This window comes from Ranitomeya imitator, chromosome 1 (genome assembly GCF_032444005.1).
Source record: "Ranitomeya imitator isolate aRanImi1 chromosome 1, aRanImi1.pri, whole genome shotgun sequence".
In the NCBI taxonomy this organism is placed as follows: Eukaryota; Metazoa; Chordata; class Amphibia; order Anura; family Dendrobatidae; genus Ranitomeya; species Ranitomeya imitator.
In genome coordinates, this window is record NC_091282.1 from 17,338,742 (window position 1) to 17,357,074 (window position 18,333).

Genomic DNA, 18,333 nt, shown 5'->3' on the forward strand with positions numbered 1-18,333 from the left:
TGGTACACTGGAAGAACCGGTAGGGGCTGGTCTGCAGACAGGTATGTAAAACAGGTAAGAACCTGTTCAGACAGGAGGATTTAAGAAAAGGTAGAGGAAGACCGCAAGAGCAGATGCAGAGCGAAAGCACAGGAGCTAGAGCCAATAACAGATATGCCGGAGGTGGAGCCAAGTGCAGACACGCAGGAGGCGGAGCCAAGAGCTGGAGGCGGAGCCAAGAGCAGAAACGCAGGTGGCAGAGCCAAGAGGTGGAGGCGGAGCCAAGTGCAGACACACAGGAGGCGAAGCCAAGAGCTGGAGGCGGAGCCAAGAGGTGGAGGCGGAGCCAAGTGCAGAAACGCAGGAGGCGGAGCCAAGAGCAGGAGAAATAGAACCGCAAAGAGCGGAGCCAGGTAGAACCGCAAGGAGCGGAGCCGCAGAGCAAAGCCACAGAGTGCAGAGAAAAGTTACTGAGAGCAGAGCTGAGAGCAAAGCCACTGAGTGCAGAGCAAGACACAGAGTGCAGAGCAAGGAGCAAAGCAAGGTCGCAGAGAGCGGAGCCGAAAGCGGAGCAAAGCAAGACACAGAGAATGCACAGCAGAAAAGGCAAACCAAGACTGGGATATAAACAGAAAGTGGAATAGGACTAGACTAAGACAGAGTCAGGAACAAGACAAGACACAGAGACATAGACACAAGCCAGGGTACGATGCCCCACTGGGTGGCAGACATAGGCCAGGGTACGAAGCCCCGCTGGGTGGCTACACAAAAACATAGGCCAGGGTACTAAGCCCCTATGGGTGGCTACACAGGACACAGACCAGGGTACAACGCCCCCCTGGGTGGCAGACATGAGAGTAACCGAGACAGGACCTGGCACCTCAGCAGCTAAGAACTGACTGAGGGAGTAAGTTGCACAGGCCCCCACCAATGGGTGGGGATGTCTTAACTACAGGAATCCTCATGGCGATTGGCCAGGGACACCTTAGGAAGGTGCACACAGTCTCTATAAGAAACAGGAGTTGCCGGCGCCGCCCCCCTATGCACACAGACAGAGCATGCTCAGAGCAGACAGCAGACATGAGGCACACAGCATGGAGCCGGCAGCAGAGAGAAGTCACAACAAGGCCCAGAGAAGTAAGTGAGTTTGAGTGTAATGCAGGTGGGGGATGGGAGGCCATGCAGTGATGCCAGCAGGGTTGTTACAGGGGGCTTATCTACAGCATTACAGAATGTTGTAGATAAGCCCCTGATGACGTGAGCTTACCTCACCATCGATTTTGGGGGTGACAGGTTCCCTTTAACCCCTTCGCGACACGCGCCGTACTAGTACTGCGCTGCCGGCACTGCATTAGTGCCAGCAGCAGTACTAGTACGGCGCACCGATCACCGCGGTCTCGCGCTGAGCGCCGCGGTGATCGGGTGCGGGTGTCAGCTGTATATGACAGCTGACACCCCGCAGCAATGCCCACGATCGGCGCTATCGCCGATCGCGGGCATTTAACCCCTCTGATGCCGCTGTCAGTAGTGACAGCGGCATAGAGGGGGATCGCGCAGGGACGGGGGCTCCCTGCGCTCTCCCACCGGAGCAACGCAATGAGATCGCGTTGCTCCGGTGACCCGGAAGGAGTCCCCGGATCCAAGATGGCCGCCGGACTCCTTCCGGGTCATGAAGTGACCTGGCTAGCCGGCGCCTGCTGAGAGCAGGCGCTGGAAAGCCAGCTAAGCTGCCTGTCAGATCGTTGATCTGACAGTGTGCTATGCACAGTGTCAGATCAACGATCTGATCTAATACAGAGATGTCCCACCCTGGGACAATGTTAGAAAGTAAAAAAAAAAAAAAATAGAATGTGTAAAAAAAAATAAAAAAAAATTCCCAAATAAAAAAAAAAAAAAACATTTCCCAATAAATCCATTTATTTATGTAAAAAAAAATAAATAAATGTACACATATTTGGTATCGCCGCGTCCGTAACGACCCGCTCTATAAAACTATCCCACTAGTTAACCCCTTCAGTGAACACCGCAAAAAAAAACAAAACAAAAAAAAAAACAACGCTTTATTATCATACAGGCGAACAAAAAGTGGAATAACACGCGATCAAAACGACGGATATAAATAACCATGGTACCGCTGAAAACGTCATCTTGTCCCGCAAAAAAAAAGCCGCCATACAGCATCATCAGCAGAAAAATAAAAAAGTTATAGCTCTCAGAATAATGCGATGCAAAAACAATTATTTTTTTATATAAAATAGTTTTTATTGTGTAAAAGCGCCAAAACATAAAAAAAATTACATAAATGAGGTATCGCTGTAATCGTACTGACCCGAAGAATAAAACTGCTTTATCCATTTTACCACACGTGGAACGGTATAAACGCCTCCCCCAAAAGAAATTCATGAATAGCTGGTTTTTGTTCATTCCGCCTCCCAAAAATCGGAATAAAAAGCGATCAAAAAATGTCATCTGCCCGAAAATGTTACCAATAAAAACGTCAACTCGTCCCGCAAAAAACAAGACCTCATATGACTCTGTGGGCCAAAATATGGATAAATTATAGCTCTCAAAATGTGGTGATGTAAAAACTATTTTTTGCAATAAAAAGCGTCTTTTAGTGTGTGACAGCTGCCAATCATAAAAATCCGCCAAAAAAACGCTATAAAAGTAAATCAAACCCACCTTCATCACCCCCTTAGTTAGGGAAAAATAAAATGTAAAAAAATGTATTTATTTCCATTTTCCCATTAGTGCTAGGGTTAGGGCTAGGGTTAGGGCTAGGGTTAGGGCTAGGGTTAGGGCTAGGGCTAGGGTTAGGGTTAGGGTTGGGGTTAGGGTTTCAGTTATAATTGGGGGTTTCCACTGTTTAGGCACATCAGGGGCTCTCCAAACGCGACATGGCGTCCGATCTCAATTCCAGCCAATTCTGCTTTGAAAAAGTAAAACAGTGCTCCTTCCCTTCCGAGTTCTCCTGTGTGCCCAAACAGTGGTTCCCCCCAACATATGGGGATTCAGCGTTCTCAGGACAAGTTGGACAACAACTTTTAGGGTCCAATTTGTCCTGTTACCCTTGGGAAAATAAAAACATAGGGGATAAAATATCATTTTCGTGGAAAAAAAAATATTTTTTATTTTCACGGCTCTGCGTTATAAACTGTAGTGAAACACTTGTTGGTTCAAAGCTCTCACAACATACATAGTAACATAGTAACATAGTTAGTAAGGCCGAAAAAAGACATTTGTCCATCCAGTTCAGCCTATATTCCATCATAATAAATCCCCAGATCTACGTCCTTCTACAGAACCTAATAATTGTATGATACAATATTGTTCTGCTCCAGGAAGACATCCAGGCCTCTCTTGAACCCCTCGACTGAGTTCGCCATCACCACCTCCTCAGGCAAGCAATTCCAGATTCTCACTGCCCTAACAGTAAAGAATCCTCTTCTATGTTGGTGGAAAAACCTTCTCTCCTCCAGACGCAAAGAATGCCCCCTTGTGCCCGTCACCTTCCTTGGTATAAACAGATCCTCAGCGAGATATTTGTATTGTCCCCTTATATACTTATACATGGTTATTAGATCGCCCCTCAGTCGTCTTTTTTCTAGACTAAATAATCCTAATTTCGCTAATCTATCTGGGTATTGTAGTTCTCCCATCCCCTTTATTAATTTTGTTGCCCTCCTTTGTACTCTCTCTAGTTCCATTATATCCTTCATGAGCACTGGTGCCCAAAACTGGACACAGTACTCCATGTGCGGTCTAACTAGGGATTTGTACAGAGGCAGTATAATGCTCTCATCATGTGTATCCAGACCTCTTTTAATGCACCCCATGATCCTGTTTGCCTTGGCAGCTGCTGCCTGGCACTGGCTGCTCCAGGTAAGTTTATCATTAACTAGGATCCCCAAGTCCTTCTCCCTGTCAGATTTACCCAGTGGTTTCCCGTTCAGTGTGTAATGGTGATATTGATTCCTTCTTCCCATGTGTATAACCTTACATTTATCATTGTTAAACCTCATCTGCCACCTTTCAGCCCAAGTTTCCAACTTATCCAGATCCATCTGTAGCAGAATACTATCTTCTCTTGTATTAACTGCTTTACATAGTTTTGTATCATCTGCAAATATCGATATTTTACTGTGTAAACCTTCTACCAGATCATTAATGAATATGTTGAAGAGAACAGGTCCCAATACTGACCCCTGCGGTACCCCACTGGTCACAGCGACCCAGTTAGAGACTATACCATTTATAACCACCCTCTGCTTTCTATCACTAAGCCAGTTACTAACCCATTTACACACATTTTCCCCCAGACCAAGCATTCTCATTTTGTGTACCAACCTCTTGTGCGGCACGGTATCAAACGCTTTGGAAAAATCGAGATATACCACGTCCAATGACTCACCGTGGTCCAGCCTATAGCTTACCTCTTCATAAAAACTGATCACAACACATCTAGATAAGTTCCTTTGGGGGTCTAGTTTCCAATATGGGGTCACTTGTGGGGGGTTTCTACTGTTTAGGTACATCAGGGGCTCTGCAAATGCAACATGACGCCTGCAGACCAATCCATCTAAGTCTGCATTTCAAATGGCGCTCCTTCCCTTTCGAGCTCTGCCGTGCACCCAAACAGTGGTTCCCCCCAACATATGGGGTATCAGCGTTCTCAGGACAAGTTGGACAACAACTTTTGGGGTCCAATTTGTCCTGTTACCCTTGGGAAAATAAAAACATAGGGGATAAAATATCATTTTCGTGGAAAAAAAAATATTTTTTATTTTCACGGCTCTGCGTTATAAACTGTAGTGAAACACTTGTTGGTTCAAAGCTCTCACAACACATCTAGATAAGTTCCTTGGGGGGTCTAGTTTCCAATATGGGGTCACTTGTGGGGGGTTTCTACTGTTTAGGTACATCAGGGGCTCTGCAAATGCAACATGACACCTGCAGTCCATTCCATCTAAGTCTGCATTTCAAACGGTGCTCCTTCCCTTCCGAGCTCTGCCATGCACTCAAACGGTGGTTCCCCCCAACATGTGGGGTATCAGCGTACTCAGGACAAATTGGACAATAACATTTGTGGTCCAATTTCTCCTGTTACCCTTGGGGAAAAAAAATTGCGGGCTAAAACATCATTTTGTGGAAAGAAAAAATGATTTTTTAATTTTCACAATGCTACATTCTAAACTTTAGTGAAACAATTGGGGGTTAAAAGTGCTCACCACACATCTAGATAAGTTCCTTAGGGGGTCTTCTTTCCAAAATGGGGTCACTTGTGGGGGGTTTCCACTGTTAAGGCACGTCAGGGGCTCTCCAAATGCGACATGGCGTCCGATCTCAATTCCAGCCAATTTTGCATTGAAAAGTCAAATGGCACTCCTTCCCTTCCGAGCTCTGCCATGCGCTCAAACAGTGGTTTATCCCCATATATGAAGTATCGACGTACTCAGGACAAATTGCACAACAACTTTTGGGGTCCAATTTATCCTTTTACCCTTGGGAAAATAAAAAATTTGGGGCAAAAAGATCATTTTTTGTGAAAATTAATAAAAAAATTTTTTTTACGGCTCTACATTATAAACTTCTGTGAAGCACTTGGAGGTTCAAAGTGCTCACCACACATCTAGATTAGTTCCTTAGGGGGTCTACTTTCCAAAATGGTGTCACCTGTGGGGGTTTCCACTGTTTAGGCACATCAGGGGCTCTCCAATCGTGACATGGGCTCCGATCTCAATTCCAGCAAATCTTGCATTGAAAAGTCAAATAGCGCTCCTTCCCTTCCGAGCTCTGCCATGTGCCCAAACAGTGGTTTACCCCCACATATGGGGTATCGGCGTACTCAGGACAAATTGTACAACGACTTTTGTGGTCCAATTTCTCCTGTTACCCTTGGTAAAATGAAACAAATTGGACCTGAAGTAAAAATTTTGTGAAAAAAAAAGTTAAATGTTCAATTTTTTTAAACATTCAAAAAATTCCTGTGAAGCACCTGAAGGGTTAATAAACTTTTTGAATGTGGTTTTGAGTACCTTGAGGGGTGCAGTTTTTAGAATGGTGTCACTTTTGGGCATTTTCTGTCATATAGACCCCTCAAAGTCACTTCAAGTGTGAGGTGGTCCGTAAAAAAATGGTTTTGCAAATTTTGTTGCAAAAATGAGAAATCGCTGGTCAACTTTTAACCCTTATAACGTCCTAACAAAAAAAATTATGTTTCCAAAATTGTGCTGATGTAAAGCAGACATGTGGGAAATGTTGTTTATTAACTATATTGTGTGATATAACTCTCTAATTTAAGGGCATAAAAACTAAGAGTTTGAAAATTGCTAAATTTTCATAATTTCCGACAAATTTTTTTTTTTTTCACAAATAAATGCAAGTCATATCGAAGAAGTTTTACCACTATCATGAAGTACAATATGTCACGAGAAAACAGTGTCAGAATCACCAGGATCCGTTGAAGCGTTTCAGAGTTATAACCTCATAAAGTGACAATGGTCAGAATTGTAAAAATTGGCCCTGTCACTTAGGTGAAAACAGGCTTTGGGGTGAAGGGGTTAAGCAAGTTGTCTACCACTTCAGCAAGTTTTCAGCTCGTCTGTTGCTAAGAAAGTTCTGTACTACTAGCACAAGTGCACCCAAGCTGCAAGTTCCAGAGGGTTCAGCTTTGTTCTCAAAGTGTCATCATGTAATAGTTTGTTGATTTCGAGGCCAAGAAAAATCCCTGCCCTTATTGTAGCCTCAGTTTTCAGTGTGATAACCTTTGATTTCCATCACGATCAATTGCAACTACAAGTTTTATTGAACCAAGTTTGATGTGAAGTGGTGGAAGATAAACGTGAAGTGGAGCAACCATTGATTTGTGTTGTACATTGTACAGACCAACTGTGTGCTTGACTCTGAGAGGCCAAGGTCTCATTATGTAAAGATTTCGGTTATCACAACCAACGGCACAAGAATCACATCTGCTTTGTGTAGCCCAACTGTAGGCCCAGCAGAAGTGCTACCACTTTCAGGTCAGCACACATTTTCCATTTATGTTCTGAGTATTTGAACATTTTCAAAATGAACTTCATAAAAACCTGGGTATTTCATTCCACCAGTAGAGCAAATGGAATAGATGTTTTTTCGCTACCCTTGTGCAACAAGACAGCTTTCAAACTCTCCCAAGATCTCGGGATGAGATCTCATTGCTGATATCTCAATCTGAGCATGGGCCGCCCCCCGGCGGCTGTTTTCCCAGAGGCCACTGCATCGTAGTAATGGATGTGCTGGGGGCTTTGGGTTTTACCAAAATGCCGGCGGAGCCCCCCTGCATCACAGGGCACCACCAAACCTGCCGCACCGGCCTGGGAAGGGAGTGTGATCATTGCCCTGTGGCATCAGACCGCCACAGAATCGCCCAACTTCTGCCACACTACTTGTAAGTGTATTCTGACTATAAGACGCACCCCCATTCTCCCCCAAAAAACTTTTTTATGCGTTTTATAGTCCGAAAAATACAATAAGTAACAGGAATTGTCCGGATTGTTAACACATTTGCATCTCTCCATCTAAAGATTCAAAACTATAATACTTTATTGAACTCTGTGAAACCTTATAGAGTTGCGGCTTACATCAGCCGATAGCCCTGTCTTGAGTCCTTTAAAATATTTCCAGTATATAATGCATTAATATTCTAAGTGAATGGGCTTGGCATGTATAACTTGACATCTAGACTGTGATTTTTTAATAATTTAATTAATAAAAGGTAAATTTTTTATCCATTAAGCACTGGGGATTTTTCTGTGAGTTCCTGTTACCTGTATGGAACCTTCTGAGTTCCCTGCTCCACTGCGCAGCCGTACATGGGTGTGTAGGTCTTTGCTCTGCTGCATGACCATCCCCTTGTTCGGTCCCTGGTTGCCACTGTGGAAGCTGTCCGCGGGTTGCGAGGTCATTTGCAGCTGGTGCATGACTTTCCACGTGTGTCAGTGCGTGCAGTCGCTGCCAGGTGCCCTGAGCCACAGTTTCTGCACTGATTGTGTTGCAATGGATTCTGTTTGTGCTAAGGGCATGTGCGGCCACACCTAACCTGCTTTTATCAGGGTTAGTGTGCGTACTTGAAATGCTGTCTCCAACCAATTGCTGAGGGGCAGCTCCTATATAAAGTTCCCCTGCCCTATGGGCAGGGCCTGAGCTACTCACATGCTCCTGAACTTTGCTATGTTTGTTTGTGTTCCTGCAACTCTCCTGTCTATGTTTTGGTACCAAAGTCCTTGCCTTGATTCCTGTTTTGTCCTGCTCTGGCACCTGTCCTGGAGGCGGTATATCCAGGAATGAATCCTTGATCCTGTACCTCTCCTGTACCTGACCCTGTTTGAACTGTGTCTGCTGTGTTATGTTCCTGGAATCCCTCTGCGTCTGGAGTCTCACACCCAGTAACTTTGAGGTTTTTGTAACCAGTGTTTCTGCTGAGCATCTACTACATTGTGCTCTGACTACCATGCGGTGCTAGCTCCTGGCAGGTCCAGCAATCCTGCGGATCTGGCACCCCGCTTGAGTTCCTTCCTAGGTCCGATGCCCGGAGCCTGACGACCGCAGTGTGGAACCTGATGACTGCTCTCTGGAGCCTGATGAATGTGGTGGTGCTTGTAGGTCGTGTCGGATGTCCGGAACCGAACGACTCCTGTCTGATGTCTGCCGGTGACCCTGGGTCCAGATGTCCTGTCTGTACCCTGATGTCCTGCCTGCGTCCTGATGACCTCGTGTTCCCTGATGTCCTTCCTGTGTCCGATGTCTTGATGTAACTGATGCCCTGGGCTGCCACGCCAGTGTCCCAGATGTCTATCTGGTATTCCTGATGCACTGCCTGTGTCCTGATGTCCTTCCTGTGTCCAGATGTCCTGTCTGCACCCTGATGTCTTGCCTGCGTCCTGATGACCTCATGTTCAATTCAATTCAAATTAGCTTTATTGGCAGGATTAAGTACATGTTAGCATTGCCAAAGCATATGGTAAAAATACGGGGGTGGGTGAGGGAGGCATATAGAGGTCCAGGGTATATCAGATTCCTTTTAGATAGGGGATGTTTCCAGGGTGGGGTATAGGAATCCATGACATATCAGGCTCTTCAGTCGGGGGGATAGGGATATGTCCAGTGTTGGGGTACGGGAGTCCATGACATATCAGGCTCCTCTTAGTCTGTGGCAGGCACTGACATATTCCGCTGCTAAGAGGAGCCTGATATGTCATGGACTCTGATGTCCTGCCTGTGTCCTGATGTCCCGCCTATGTGTGCCTCGGTGATCCGCTGGTGCCTTGGGGTCCACTGGGTGGTACCCTTCTGAGGTGTGGAATCGGGAGCCTGACATCGTCATGTTTTGTTTATGTACTGTGTGACTTTACTTTAGAAAACTCTACTTTCTCTATACCTGAAGTTGTGCGGTCTAATCAAGTCCTACGTGTCCCTTTCCTTGTCCACGTGCTCAGCTGCCACAGATCCCCAGTCTCTGCCCTCCCCTAGTTCGCGTAGGCCCGGGTCCCCCTCTGCGGTATAAAGGGTCTGTATTGCGTCCCCGGGGGACACGCGCCCCATGCCGTCGGTCAGCATGGGGGCGTCTATGGGCTGGGCAACATCAGCTCCTTGAAGGTAACCCAGAGTATGGGGAACTGTGTGTACTGACCGGGGGTCAGTAATGAACTGGGTGGTCTCCCACAGTAACTGGACGAAGTGAAGTCCAGCGTGTTTAGAGACTACGAATCAATGTCGTGTGCGCTATATGACTAGAGACATTGATACGGCATACGGACACCCCCGGGAACTAGTCAAGGAGGGCTGGCGGGTGTAGTGGCTGAACTGTGAGTTAAAGCTGTATATAAAGTATCTGAGTTAAAGCTGCAGCTTAATGTCACCGGTTGGTGCCTATTGTGTTCTATGAAGTTTACCATGAACTGTGCATGACCAGATTTATGATGACATGAGAAGAAACCCAACACATGCGGTAAGCGCTATCTCACAAGACTTATCAGTCTAGTTCGGAGTTCATATTTGGAATCGATGTTTTCAATTTAGTATGAATCACGTGTTTTTCTCTCAGCAGCAAAATCATTGTTGCGGGTTTATCATTACATATTCGTTTACCTCTACTGTATTCACCAGCAGGTAAATTATGAATGACATGTCTGAGATGAGAGATCAGTGCAGGTAGTATAGAAATCATAACTATCGGATTTCTGTAGTATTGTGAATACGTGTTGTATCAACAGCTCCCGTAAGAAAATGTCCAAAAAGCCTATGGAAGACGCTGCACATTCTGGGTAAATGTAAGGTGGCAATGATTTGCATTAATGTATACGGCACAGTGGTATGGACGACACAATGTTCTCCCAGATGATGAGAATATCATCGAAACGTCCATACCAGTGGATGGCGGGCACAAAAGGGTTAACAGCGTTATAAATGTTGTGAGGTTCCAAGGGGAGAAGTACTAGAAAACAGATATGTTTCTCCCCGTTTCATTTCATATGTATCACAGTATTGATGGTGAAGCTGTTTATTTCACTGTAATCCGGTCCTGGTTTTCTTTAGTGATCAGCCTGAAAGGACTGGTGCTTCCGTTCCACACATACAATCCAGCTTTTGACTCCTGACTGATTCAGCTGATATAATCAGGAACTGCTGGGATCTCAGTCTCTCATCTGCTGGTCTGGGAGCTGACACAGTAAGGTTGCACAAACTTCTTTCTTGTTGTGTAGGTTTATTTTGCAGTTAGCATCTTGTTGTTAGTTAGTGGCCAGATGGCCTTAGACATTTTATTTCATGTTTGGCATGTGTAACATTGTACGGCAAATGTGTACAATAAATACACCTGACACATACCTGTGTGGAACTCGCTAGCCTGCTATTGTTCGTTGTGACTCCATAGCCACCTGCTTGGGCCAAAGCAGAGATCCCTGATGAGCTATATCACCACAAATGGTTTTGAGAATGCGGGCATAGTGGCTGTTGGACTGTGACTGCAGATAAAGTGGTCTGTGTATGTCCTGGCTGAAAGCTCCGGTGCTTTTGAAGAGCCAAGAGTCCAGTAATATGGAGGAACTAGTGAAACAGTTATTGCAGGCAAATGTTCAACAACAGCAGACCAATACTTACTTCCAGCAAGCCCTGGACCAGCAAAACCAGATTCAGCAAGAGCAGTTGAATGCAATAAAGCAGGCTTTGATTCGGCAGCCCCGAGATGAGAGTGATCATGCACAAAGTGTTGCTGGTGCACGGAAAGCCGTACAAAAAACCCTGCTTAAAATGACTGCTGACGATGATGTAGAAGCGTATCTCACCGTATTTGAACGTATTGCAGAACGTGAGCATTTACCGGTGGACATGTGGGCTGAAGTGGTTGCGCCATTTTTGAGCGGGGACCCACAAAAGGCCTATTACGATCTAAGTGGAGTGGATGCTATGGACTATACCAAATTAAAAGGCGAAATCCTGGCAAGGCTGGGAGTAAACACATATGTACGAGCACAGAGGGTACATTTATGGACTTTTGTGGGAGATCAGCCAGCCCGCTCACAAATGCATGATCTTATCCATCTAGTAAAAAAATGGCTGCAACCAGAGATTTTGACATCTGCAGAGATGGTGGAACGTGTTGTTCTAGACAAGTAACTGTGGTCCTTGCCCCCTAAGATAGAGATGGGTTGGACAAAGTGACCCATATACAACCGACCAGTTGGTGAATATGGTCGAATGCTACAATGCTTCCGAAAGCTTACTCCAAGGGACGTTATCACCTCGCTGGAGAACGTTGCAATAAAGGGTAGCAGACCCACAAAGAACTATGGAGGCGGTATAGTCTCACAGCAATACAGCAGACCCTATCAGGCGTCTCCGGCGAGGAAGCAAGGACCTATACAATGTTGGCGATGTCGCGGGCTTGGCCATGTAGCAGCTAACTGCCCAATGACTACAGAGCCAATGGACTGTAACGCTATGAGACGCCTTTCGTTATATGTACAGTCGGTCTGTGTTGCAGAGGTCCTCACAGGAAATGAACGACACGTGTGTTGCCTCGAGGTTGACGGCCATAGTGTGAATGCCGTCTTGGATTCCGGCAGTCAAGTAACTCTGGTACATGCCAGTTTGGTGGACCCTAGAGCCCTAACGAACTCAACCCTGGGCATTAGTTGCATCCATGGCGATATAAAAAACTACCCCACTGCCTGGGTCACCCTTGCCACGCCAGTAGGAACCAAAAGACATCAAGCGGCAGTCCTAAAGTCTATGGGACATGATGTAATATTGGGGAGAGACTTTCCCTTATTTTGGGACTTGTGGAGCCTTAAAAATGGCATGAGCACTCTAGTTGAGGAGGGTGCCGTGGGGCTAACCCCTGAGCTATTGCAGCAAGAGGGGGTGAAGTCCATCTCAGAGGTAACTCAAGAATCTGTAGACTCACCTCTGGCTGTATATGCAGGCGATGCAAGTGAACTAGAGGAGGCTATAGAAATGCCAGGTCTTGAGGTGGCCCGTGGTAAGTTCGGGACCGCTCAACACCAGGACCCTACTCTGGCAAGGGCATGGGAAAATGTAAAGGTCTCTGAGGGAAGACCATTGTACCCAGGGGCTCAAAATGAGTTCCCACATCTAGCTGTGCAACAGGGTATGCTGTATCACATAGACAAAGTGCGAGGGGTGGCGGTAGAGCAACTAGTGGTGCCCAAGTCCTTTCGCTAGGTAGTTTTGGAACTGGCACATAAACATCCCTTGGGGGGACACCTGGCCGGAGAAAAAACAAAACACCGTATTCTGCAGCGTTTCTTTTGGCCGGGTCTAGGGGGGGATGTGACCCGGTATTGTCAGTCCTGTCCTACGTGTCAATTGACCACACCTGTCACATTTTAGAAGCCCCCTTGTGCCCTTACCAATAATAGAGGTGCCCTTCGAGAGGATAGCAATGGATATAGTGGGTCCATTAGTTAAATCTGCCAGGGGACATCAGTACATTTTGGTAGTACTAGATTATGCCACTCGTTACCCTGAAGCAGTGCCTCTGCGGAATGCCAATGCGAAAGCAATTTCAAAGGAGCTTCTTAATATATTTTCTCGCACCGGCATTCCGAAAGAAATACTAACAGATCAGGGAACCCCCTTTATGTCTCGAATACTTAAGGACTTGTGTAAGCTACTAAAAATCTCCCACTTGCGTACTTCAGTATATCACCCTCAGACTGACGGGTTGGTGGAGCGATTTAATAAAACCCTGAAGGGAATGTTGAAAAGGGTAGTAGATAAGGACGGGAGGGATTGGGATGCTCTCCTACCATATCTCCTGTTCGCTATACGGGAAGTACCCCAATCCTCCACAGGCTTTTCGCTTTTTGAGTTAGTTTATGGGCGATGTCCTAGAGGCCTTTTAGATATTGCTAAAGAGACTTGGGAACAAGAGGTGACTCCTTATCACAGTGTAATTGAACACGTAATGCTTATGCAAGATAGAATTGAGGCGGTCATGCCAATAGTTAAAGAATGTTTAGAACGTGCGCAACAGGCCCAAAGCACGGTATATAACCGAGCGGCTAAAACACGAGTCTTTCAACCTGGAGACAGGGTGTTAGTATTAGTACCTACTGTAGAAAATAAATTTCTTGCGAAGTGGCAGGGCCCATACGAGGTGTTGGAGAGAATAGGTGAAGTGAATTATAAGATATATCAACCAGACAAGAGGAAAACCGAACAAATCTACCACATAAACTTGCTTAAGGCCTGGCGGGATAGGGAGAGTCTAATGACAAAAGCCACCCTTACTGATGGACCTCGTAGGGCACCCCCATCTGTGGTAAATGACCCCCAGATAGCGTTGCCAGAGGTGGGTATTGCAGAGACACTATCCGAAAGTCAAAAACGAGAGACCAAGGAATTTATACAGAAAAACGCAGAGGTTTTTTCAGAGCTTCCTGGCCGTACTCACTTAATTAAACATGACATTGTTACTGATCCAGAGGCCCGTGTACGACTAAAACCATATCGAATTCTGGAGGCTCGGAGACAAGCCATTGCCCAGGAAGTCGAGAAAATGTTAGAACTTGGAGTCATTGAAGAGTCCCGGAGTGATTGGGCTAGCCCAATCGTGCTGGTGCCCAAACCCGATGGGACTATTCGATTTTGTAATGATTTTCGGAAATTAAATGAGGTATCGAAATTTGATGCCTACCCGATGCCGAGAGTTGATGAACTTATAGAGAGACTGGGTTCGGCCAGGTACATATCTACTATCGACTTAACAAAAGGTTATTGGCAGATTCCCCTCACGGATTCAGCCAAAGAGAAAACGGCCTTTGTAACGCCCCAGGGACTGTTCCAGTACCGTGATATGCCATTTGGGTTACATGGTGCTGCAGCCACCTTCCAACGTCTAATGGATATTGTCCTAAAACCTCACGTCCAGTATGCGTCCGCATACTTGGACGATATCATTGTCTTTAGTGATGACTGGGACACACATTTGTCAAAAGTACAAGCCGTCTTGGACTCAATAAAAGCTGCTGGGTTAACTGCCAATCCTAAGAAATGTACTTTGGGATTGGAAGAAGCTCGCTATCTGGGATATAGCATAGGGCGAGGAGTCGTAAAGCCACAGACCAATAAGGTGGATGCTATTCAGAATTGGCCACAACCAGTCACCAAAAAGCAAGTCGGAGCCTTTTTGGGGATCGTTGGTTATTATAGGCGGTTCATCAAACATTTTGCCACCATCGCGGCCCCTCTCACAGATCTTACTAAGGGCTCGAAATCTATCACAATAAAGTGGAACACAGAAGCAGAGAAGGCCTTTCAGTATTTAAAAACGGTCCTCTGTGACCAACCAGTGTTGGTTGCCCCTGACTTTAAACGGGAGTTTATTGTCCAAACGGACGCCTCTGGTGTCGGCCTCGGTGCAGTATTGTCACAGGAAGTGAATGGCGAGGAACACCCAGTGGTCTATCTAAGCAGAAAGCTTACTAGGGCAGAAAAGAATTATAGCGTGGTTGAGCGGGAAGCCCTGGCTATAAAATGGGCCCTATACTCCTTACGCTATTATTTACTAGGTCGCCAATTTAGGCTAGTAATGGACCATTCACCCCTAACATGGATGTCCCGCGCAAAAGAGGGCAATGCGAGGGTGACACGCTGGTTCTTGGCATTACAACCTTTTAACTTTTCCGTTGAGCACAGGGCAGGCGCAGCGCACGGGAATGCAGATGCGTTGTCTAGGACACATTGCTTGGCAGCTCGTTGTGTCCGACCCCACGGGCTCGAACAGAGGAAGGGGGTATGTGAGGTTCCAAGGGGAGAAGTACTAGAAAACAGATATGTTTCTCCCCGTTTCATGTCATATGTATCACAGTATTGATGGTGAAGCTGTTTATTTCACTGTAATCCGGTCCTGGTTTTCTTTAGTGATCAGCCTGAAAGGACTGGTGCTTCCCTTCCACACATTCAATCCAGCTTTTGACTCCTGACTGATTCAGCTGATATAATCAGGAACTGCTGGGATCTCTGTTGTGAATTCTGTGGCCAAGCTCCCTCCTGTCGTCGTGAGTGGTACTGCGGCTGGTTCTGTCTATAAGCTTCCTTTGGTGGATGAGAGTGGTACTGCGGCTTCTGAGTTTCCTTCCTCAGGTGATGAGGTTAAGTTGTTAGGTGCTGCTCTATTTAACTCCACCTGGTGCTTTGATCCTGGCCTCCAGTCAATGTTCTAGTATTGGTCTTGCTTCCTCCTGGATCGTTCCTGTGGCCTGTTTATCCTGCATAAGCTAAGTTCTGCTTATGTTATTTTTATTTGCTATATTTTCTGTCCAGCTTGCTATATTGGTTTTTCTTGCTTGCTGGAAGCTCTGAGACACAGAGGGAGCACCTCCGTACCGTTAGTCGGTGCGGAGGGTCTTTTTGCCCCTCTGCGTGGTTGTTTGTAGGTTTTTGTGTTGACCGCAAAGCTATCTTTCCTATCCTCGGTCTATTCAGTTAGTCGGGCCTCACTTTGCTAAATCTATTTCATCTCTGTGTTTGTATTTCATCTTTATTCACAGTCATTATATGTGGGGGGCTGCCTTTTCCTTTGGGGAATTTCTCTGAGGCAAGGTAGGCTTATTTTTGTATCTTCAGGGCTAGTTAGTTTCTCAGGCTGTGCCGAGTTGCATAGGGAGCGTTAGGCGCAATCCACGGCTACCTCTAGTGTGGTTTGATAGGATTAGGGATTGCGGTCAGCAGAGTTTCCACGTCTCAGAGCTCGTCATATGTTTTTGGTAAATGTCAGGTCACTTTGTATGCTCTGAACTTCAAGGTCCATTGTGGTTCTGAATTACCTGTTCATAACAGATCTCAGTCTCTCTCATCTGCTGGTCTGGGAAGCTGACACAGTAAGGTTGCACAAACTTCTTTCTTGTTGTGTAGGTTTATTTTGCAGTTAGCATCTTGTTGTTAGTTAGTGGCCAGACGGCCTTAGACATTTTATTTAATGTTTGGCACGTGTAACATTGTACTGCAAATGTGTACAATAAATACACCTGACACATACCTGTGTGGAACTCGCTAGCCTGCTATTGTTCGTTGTGACTCCATAGCCACCTGCTTGGGCCAAAGCAGAGATCCCTGATGAGCTATATCACCACAATGTGTATATATGTTCATTAATGAGGATGAAAACATAGCACCCATTGGGCACCTTTATTACAGTAGGAAACAAGTTTCACTAAAAATAAAAGAATTATGTTTCAAACAATAAGTAACCAGAACAATAAATTATTTTGCTTCTCATTAATAAGACGTATATTGATTCATTTTTCTGTGCATACAATTATACCCGTATGATGTGGGATAGAAGTGTAGATTGCACTCACATCACGTCAGCCAACTCTACTCTTTCCACCAATTAATATTTTCCATGATCTTTAACACTTCCTTACTCTTCTTTATACAACTGGGAAGTCTCCTGACTAGAGGTTGGGGACATTTATCCAACCATTTACATAATTTGTCAATGAACCCACATAGCTATAATAGATCACAAGGATGGAGGAAAGATTTATTTACCCATTTGTGGAAATCTGTGAAATATGGGACATTGTGGGGGATTTTCCTTAAATTGTTCTATTTATTTGGTGTTAAGTGCACCCAATGCCAAACCCTCCTCCAAAAGACAATGTAAGGGGTACTGAAAGAATTAGTAGGATCTCCATCTAGAGTGCGGTATATATTAGTAACGTTTGTTCATAACCTCCAGTTCATACAAGCCACTATCCAGACCTGTAACTGAACCCCCTTTGTCTGACACTCTAATGACTTTATTAGGGTTGTGCCCGGGGCCGTATGTGACATTCGTGCTGCCCTAGGCACCTTATGTGGTCACGTCCTACCGGTAAGTCCACACCCTTTACGTAAATTTTTTCTTTTTAGCTAACAATAAAAAAAAATAACAGGCAGGAAGTTGGTTGTTCTATACAACGCTGGCTCAAAGCAGACACTCACCGCCCCTGACGTCGATTCAGCTACTCCAAAACAACAGAGCAACTCTTCATTTTCTCTCTAATGAGTGAATGCGGTCTGCTGGATCTTTCGCTACAATGCTGAAAATCCCTTAAATATTGTCACCGCTGAGCCGTCTACACCGGAGCTGCCGGAATCTCCTCCATTCTCCTCCTGTCACCGCTGAGCCGTCTACACCGAAGCTGCCGGAATCTCCTCCATTCTCCTCCTGTCACCGCTGAGCCGTCTACACCGGAGCTGCCGGAATCTCCTCCATTCTCCTCCTGTCAACGCTGAGCCGTCCACACCGGAGCTGCCGGAATCTCCTCCATTCTCTTCCTGTCACCGCTGAGCCGTCTACACCGAAGCTGCCGGAATCTCCTCCATTCTCCTCCTGTCACCGCTGAGCCGTCTACACCGAAGCTGCCGGAATCTCATCCATTCTCCTCCTGTCACCGCTGAGCCGTCTACACCGAAGCTGCCGGAATCTCCTCCATTCTGCTTCTGTCACCGCTGAGCTGTTTACACCGGAGCTGCCAGAATCTCCTCCATCCTCCTCCTGTCACCACTGAGTCGTCTACAACGGAGCTGCCGGAATCTCCTCCATTCTCCTCCTGTCACCGCTGAGCCATCTACACCGGAGCTGCCGGAATCTCCTCCATTCTCCTCCTGTCACCGCTGAGCCGTCTACACCGGAGCTGCCGGAATCTCCTCCATTCTCCTCCTGTCACCGCTGAGCCGTCTACACCGGAGCTGCCGGAATCTCCTCCATTCTCCTCCTGTCACCGCTGAGCCGTCTACACCGGAGCTGCCGGAATTTCCTCCATTCTCCTCCTGTCACCGCTGAGCCGTCTACACCGGAGCTGC

The 18,333-nt window shown here is 46.2% G+C and overlaps 1 protein-coding gene across 2 annotated transcripts in view; it reads left to right on the forward strand.

Annotated features, from left to right (window-relative positions):
- LOC138658299 (zinc finger protein 665-like) overlaps window positions 1-18,333 on the forward strand; it is a 158,549-nt gene that overhangs the window by 46,712 nt on the left and 93,504 nt on the right. The window lies entirely within an intron of this gene.